A 7,656-nucleotide genomic window follows, 5' to 3' on the forward strand; every position below is an offset into this window, starting at 1 on the left:
TTGGGCCCAGAGGCTCAGGACAGGCATGCTTTCTGCACAGACTCCATCTTAAGAGTGGAGCACGCGCCCTGCCATACTCATCCCCTTTTCTCTCCTTAGCAGCCAGGCTTCCGTCTCTCTGCACAGGGAGCGGGAGACACTTGTATTGCCACCGGCCGCTGTGCCTGCCAGGGCCGGCTCTCCTGCATCGCAACCGTTTCCAGACCAGAAGGCCAACGGCTCCTGCTCTTCTCCCTGGGCAGCGTGCTGCACCTTCCACAGATGCTCCTGGGGAGCCCAGTGAAAGACGTGTCCCTTTCCTTAAGGCTCTTTCCACAGGCGCAACCGCGCTTCTCTCTCAGGCAGAGGGGATGCCCAGGCAAAGAGGATTTCGCTCCATGCGGGTTTATTACACCGTGCTGTGGAGACCAGCTCAGGCAAACAGGAGCATCCCTCAGACTGGACTTTGATTTCCCAAAGAATGCTGTGCTTTCCCAGAGGGGTTGCCGGACAAAGAGGCTTTCGCTCTATGCAGGTTTCTCCCATCCTGCTATGAATACTAGGCTAAGGCAAGCAGCAACAGCAGCCCACAGAAACGACTCTGATTTCCCAGCGACTGCTATGCTTTCGCAGAGGTTTTCAGCTTGACATGAACCGCACTTCACTGCTGCTTCCTCAGCAAGAATTTGGGTTTTTTCTCTGTCGCAGCAGGGAAGAAGAGCCGCGGGAGAGCTGGTGCCTCTTGGGACTTGCTTTCTCGGGCTCCAAGTTCACGCCCAGGGTTCACCTTGCTAAGCCGAACTAAGCAGACACAGTCACAACCCTGCAGCTGCGTGTGTGTCCTAGCATGGCACTCTATGCCTATTACTATCTCCTGGGGTAGGAGCCTTTTGTCCGGTGCTCAGGCAGACTCGGGGTCCAGGCCAGTCCTTCACCACAGGGGAGAGCAGACGACAGGATCACTGCACACGACCCGTGCACTGGGATGGGGAACTGTGGGGGACTGTCTCCACTCCTTCCCTGGCACACGCCCTGCCACCCAATTCCCTGCCACATCTTGGTGGAAGAAGGCATCTGACTGCCCGTTTCTCCATGGGGCTGTTTCTGCGAGTTCCGGGTATGGCACCTGGTGGCAAGCCCCAGTCTGCCCTTGGGACAGGTGGCCAAGGAGATGCTGTCCCCTTGGGACCAGAGGCACAGGACAGGCCTGCCTTCTGCCCAGACTCCTTCCTCAGAGTGGAGCACACGCCCCTGCCCTAGTCATCCCCTCATGTCTCCTTAGCAGCCAGGCTTCCACCTCTCTGCACAGGGAGCGGGTGACACTTGTCTTGCCACCGGCCTGCTGTTCGTGCCACGGCAGGCTATCCTGTTCCCGAGCGTTTCCCGACCCCAAGGCCAACGGTTCCTTCTCTTCTCTGGGGGCGGCGTGCTGCGCCTTCCCCACACTTGCGCCTGGGGAGCACGGTGACAGACGTGTGCAACCACGCTTCTCTCTCAGGCAGAGGGCATGCTAGGGCAAAGAGTATTTCGCTCCATGCGGGTATCTTCCACCGTGCTGCGGAGACTAGCTCAGCAAGCAGCAGCAGCATCCCCAAACCCAACTCAGATTTCCCAACGAATGCTGTGCTTTCCAAGGGCAGATGACAAGGCAAAGAGGCTTTCGCTGTATGCGGGTTTCTCCCACCGTGAGACAGGGCTCAGGCAAGCAGCAGCAGCCCGCAGAACATTTCTCCGCGAATGCTGTGCTTTCGCAGAGGCTTTGGCTTCGAGCGAACATCACTTTGCTGCTGCTTCCTCAGCAAGGCTTCAGTCGCGTCAGGGAAGAAGAGCTGCGGGAGAGCTGCTGCCTCTTGAGCCTTTTTTCCCGGGCTCCATGTTCGCGTCCTGATTTCACCCTGCCAGGCCGAACTAAGCAGACACAGCCTCAACCCTGCAGTTGCGTGCGGAGCCTAGGATGGCACCCTATACACACTACCATCTCCCGGTGTAGGCATCGCTTGGCCTTTTACTCTGGCGCTCAGGCGGACTCGCAGACTAGCCCAGTGCTTTCCCCACAGGAAAGGAGAGGTGACAGGATCCCTGCACACTGCCCGTGCACTGAATAAGGGAGCTTTGGGACCCCTTCCCCTTAAACCCCGTGCCTCCTCCAAGCTTCCACATCCTGGAGGAAGAAGGCGTCTGACTCCCCGTTATTTCAGGGAGCTGTTTCTGCGAGTTCAGCGTAGGTGCCTGGTGGCTAGCGCACGTCTGCCCCAGGGACATGTGGCCAAAGAGCTGCTGTCTCCTTGGGCCCAGAGGCTCAGGACAGGCATGCTTTCTGCCCAGACTCCTTCCTAAGAGTGGAGCACGCGCCCTGCCCTACTCATCCCCTCCTCTCTCCGTAGCAGCCAGGCTTCCGTCTCTCTGCACAGGGAGCGGGAGACACTTGTATTGCCACCGGCCGCTGTGCCTGCCAGGGTCGGCTCTCCTGCTTCGCAACCGTTTCCAGACCAGAAGGCCAACGGCTCCTGCTCTTCTCCCTGGGCAGCGTGCTGCACCTTCCACAGACATGCTCCTGGGGAGCGCAGTGAAAGACGTGTCCCTTTCCTTAAGGCTCTTTCCACAGGTGCAAGCGAGCTTCTCTCTCAGGCAGAGGGGTGCTAGGGCAAAGAGGATTTCGCTCCATGCGGGTATCTTCCACCATGCTGCGGAGACTAGCTCAAGCATTCATCTGCAGCATCACACACATCCGATCTGATTTCCCAACGAATGCTGTGCCTTCCCAGAGTTGATGCCCGGGCAAAGAGGCTTTCGCTCTATGCCGGTATCTCCCACCGCGAGACTAGGCTCAGGCAAGCAGCAGAAGAGCCCGCAGAACCGACTCTGATTTCCCAGCGACTGCTATGCTTTCCCAGAGGTTTTCAGCTTGGCGCGAACCGCACTTCGCTGCTGCTTCCTCAGCAAGGCTTTGGTCGTTCGCTCTGTCGCGGCAGGCAAGAAAAGCCGCGGGAGAGCTGGTGCCCCTTGGGCCTTGCTTTCTGGGCTCCCAGTTTGCGCCCGGGGTTCACCTTGCTAAGCCAATCTAAGCACACACAGTCACAACCCTGCAGCAGCGTGCGTGGCCTAGCATGGCACTCTATGCCTATGACCATGTCCTGGGGTAGGTAAGGCTTTGCTTTTTGTTCCGGCACTCAGGCAGACTCAGGGTCTAGGCCAGTGCCTTCACCACAGGAGAGAGGAGGCGACAGGATCCCTGTACACGGCCCGTGCACTGGGATGGGGAACTGTGAGGGACAGTCTCCACTCCATCCTCGGCACACTCCCTGCCACCCACATCGCTGCCACATCTTGGTGGAAGACGGCATCTGACTGCCCGTTTCTCCATGGGGTTGTTTCTGCGAGTTCCGGGTATGGCACCTGGTGGCAAGCCCCAGTCTGCCCTTGGGACAGGTGGCCAAGGAGATGCTGTCCCCTTGGGACCAGAGGCACAGGACAGGCCTGCCTTCTGCCCAGACTCCTTCCTCAGAGTGGAGCACACGCCCCTGCCCTAGTCGTCCCCTCATGTCTCCTTAGCAGCCAGGCTTCCACCTCTCTGCACAGGGAGCGGGTGACACTTGTCTTGCCACCGGCCTGCTGTTCGTGCCACGGCAGGCTATCCTGTTCCCGAGCGTTTCCCGACCCCAAGGCCAACGGTTCCTTCTCTTCTCTGGGGGCGGCGTGCTGCGCCTTCCCCACACTTGCGCCTGGGGAGCACGGTGACAGACGTGTGCAACCACGCTTCTCTCTCAGGCAGAGGGCATGCTAGGGCAAAGAGTATTTCGCTCCATGCGGGTATCTTCCACCGTGCTGCGGAGACTAGCTCAGCAAGCAGCAGCAGCATCCCCAAACCCAACTCAGATTTCCCAACGAATGCTGTGCTTTCCAAGGGCAGATGACAAGGCAAAGAGGCTTTCGCTGTATGCGGGTTTCTCCCACCGTGAGACAGGGCTCAGGCAAGCAGCAGCAGCCCGCAGAACATTTCTCCGCGAATGCTGTGCTTTCGCAGAGGCTTTGGCTTCGAGCGAACATCACTTTGCTGCTGCTTCCTCAGCAAGGCTTCAGTCGCGTCAGGGAAGAAGAGCTGCGGGAGAGCTGCTGCCTCTTGAGCCTTTTTTCCCGGGCTCCATGTTCGCGTCCTGATTTCACCCTGCCAGGCCGAACTAAGCAGACACAGCCTCAACCCTGCAGTTGCGTGCGGAGCCTAGGATGGCACCCTATACACACTACCATCTCCCGGTGTAGGCATCGCTTGGCCTTTTACTCTGGCGCTCAGGCGGACTCGCAGACTAGCCCAGTGCTTTCCCCACAGGAAAGGAGAGGTGACAGGATCCCTGCACACTGCCCGTGCACTGAATAAGGGAGCTTTGGGACCCCTTCCCCTTAAACCCCGTGCCTCCTCCAAGCTTCCACATCCTGGAGGAAGAAGGCGTCTGACTCCCCGTTATTTCAGGGAGCTGTTTCTGCGAGTTCAGCGTAGGTGCCTGGTGGCTAGCGCACGTCTGCCCCAGGGACATGTGGCCAAAGAGCTGCTGTCTCCTTGGGCCCAGAGGCTCAGGACAGGCATGCTTTCTGCCCAGACTCCTTCCTAAGAGTGGAGCACGCGCCCTGCCCTACTCATCCCCTCCTCTCTCCGTAGCAGCCAGGCTTCCGTCTCTCTGCACAGGGAGCGGGAGACACTTGTATTGCCACCGGCCGCTGTGCCTGCCAGGGTCGGCTCTCCTGCTTCGCAACCGTTTCCAGACCAGAAGGCCAACGGCTCCTGCTCTTCTCCCTGGGCAGCGTGCTGCACCTTCCACAGACATGCTCCTGGGGAGCGCAGTGAAAGACGTGTCCCTTTCCTTAAGGCTCTTTCCACAGGTGCAAGCGAGCTTCTCTCTCAGGCAGAGGGGTGCTAGGGCAAAGAGGATTTCGCTCCATGCGGGTATCTTCCACCATGCTGCGGAGACTAGCTCAAGCATTCATCTGCAGCATCACACACATCCGATCTGATTTCCCAACGAATGCTGTGCCTTCCCAGAGTTGATGCCCGGGCAAAGAGGCTTTCGCTCTATGCCGGTATCTCCCACCGCGAGACTAGGCTCAGGCAAGCAGCAGAAGAGCCCGCAGAACCGACTCTGATTTCCCAGCGACTGCTATGCTTTCCCAGAGGTTTTCAGCTTGGCGCGAACCGCACTTCGCTGCTGCTTCCTCAGCAAGGCTTTGGTTGTCAAAGTTTAACACAGTTTACAGAATGTTTTAACATATATTGAAATTTAAATCTGACCAAATTTCACAGTTTTTAGTAAAATGATAGCACTTTAAATCCTTGAAAAGTGGTAAGTGACCCAAAACATTGCTTAGAACAACAAATTTAACACTACACTAGTCTGATATGGTTAAGTTATGGTACAACTTGCCATTGTGTATCATCAAATGGTATATTTTTTCCTTTTGGTCTTGTCATTATATTTTATTTTAGCCATTCTGATAAGTGTGTAGTGATATCTCAGTGTCATTTTAATTGCATTTCTTTGATGACTAATTATGTCAAATTATATTATTTTGATATTTAATGATCTGAGCTTTCTCAGTTCAAGACCATGAAGCCACTTAGGAAAAATAGAATTGCAGATGCACTCATAGACCAAACATTATTTAGAAATAAGAACAAACATTACTATCCATTCCAACAAAAAATAGATTTGTTATGCAGTATGGATTTTATATATTACCTGACACAACTTATATAGTAAAATGAAATAGGACAGGTGGCTTCTTGCAGCTATATACAACATCATTTTAACTTCAATTTGCAGTATAATTTTCCCAAGGTATACACAGAATATATATTTAATGTAAATTGTGAACATTTTAAACACTGTATATGGAAAATAATCAATTTTAAGTTTATAACAATCAAAATTAACGAAAGTTTATTTTAAATTAGTTAGCTTTCTCTGCATTGCAAGACAGAATAATCAAGAATTGGGAAGAAAAAAATAATCTCTGTAAAATTACTGGGGGTGCATTATAAAGTGTTCGGTAACCGATCAAACTCACAATTTGGATTGAATGGCAAGTGACTTTTAAAATCTGGAACTCATTGTCAATTTTATTTCTTCATTGTGTCTTAAATGTGGAACAACAATGAGGTATTTCAATGAGGTGAACCACAGATAGATTTCTCTAAGGGTGGGGTGAGGGTTACTCAAAAAGGAACTTGACAAGGCTTTTAAAGATATCGACAATCATTATAACATAACGTGACTGATTGTTACCGTGCTCTTAACTGGGCAAACACTTGTTGGCTTCCAAGATAGATTAACATAGTTGAGATGGTTCTAGCGGCCTTCTAGCACAGGGTCTCATGAGGCAGGGATTCTAGACACTGGCTGTGCAAGGCATGAGGCCTGTTAGTGATTCTCTTTTTTCCTCTGCAGAATGGGTCTTTCTACATTCCAGGTCCTTTCTACCCCAATAAATAATGCGGCGAATCTCTCAGTGAGTTGTACTTTTGGTTTAAACAGCCAACTGTCTCTTAAAAAGGACTTTTGTTTAAAGTCCTTTAAAAAAAAAGTTCTTTAAAAAAAAATATTTATTTTTATTTTTTAATCCCATATGTTTACTCTGATCCTGGAACTTTGTCCTTTAGACATTCTCTGCTGATTAAAATATTCTTCATCATCAGCACCTACTGCTCTCCTCTCCTGGTGGTCTCTCCGGAAGGGGTCTTCTCTAGCTCTTCTAGCAGGAGATGGGCACTTCCCCTCTACCCCTGTTGCCAGACCAACCTAACCTATCCTGCAGCGTCAGGTCGTCCTGGCCTTTTATCTGTTGTTCTCTTCTGAGTGGTTAGTTTTTCATAGATACTATGCTTTTCTTTTGGCAGGATTTACCCTGGACTATCAAAACCCATTTCTTGTGCCACTGATGCCTAAGAAACAGTCCTGATGAGAGAAGAGGAACTCGAACAGATCATATTTATCCTGAATGTTCCGTCCAAAATGAAAAATACATTTTTGAGGAGCCTCAAGATCTCTGAGAAGGGAAGTTTCACCAACTCTGTCATGTAGGGGCATCAATTCCGATTCTGTGTCAATTTTCCTACTTTCCCAGCTAGTAATTCTCTACCTCAGAAGGCCCACTCTCAACCGTTTCCTCTCTCAAAGGCAGTTGCTCTTAGAGTCTGCAAATGGCACTTGGGGCCTGCTGGTCGTTGGCTACTGCCCTCTGTACCTTGGGTCTAACAGCTGCGGGGCATCAAGATGAGAACGTCTCTTGTTCTAAGACTTAATATAGTTTGGGGCACATGGTAAGCAATAATCACTTTTTTTGTTGATCCAAGTGTTCGACCTTTCTTGATTATTCTAGTACCACAGTTTACTTGTTCTAAGATTTGTCTCCCCCCCCCCCATTTTAATATCTCTTAAGGTGGCACTCACCTTGCACTTGAGGACATATCCTAGTTTTACTGACAGCATTTCTCTTTCTTAGTCGAACATAAACTATAGTGCATCTTACCCTTGATGAAAGCTAGGATGCAATTAAATACTCTATTATGGTTACGATTCTGATATTTGAAATCCTCCGGTAGCTCCCTGTGCCCCCACAGTGTAGTACCTCATCTCCTCGGCATAGTATACAAACCATCTCACCCCCAGTGTTAACCCCGGAGCTCAG

The sequence above is a fragment of the Mustela lutreola genome, assembly GCF_030435805.1.
Source record: "Mustela lutreola isolate mMusLut2 chromosome 4 unlocalized genomic scaffold, mMusLut2.pri SUPER_4_unloc_1, whole genome shotgun sequence".
Taxonomy (NCBI): Eukaryota; Metazoa; Chordata; class Mammalia; order Carnivora; family Mustelidae; genus Mustela; species Mustela lutreola.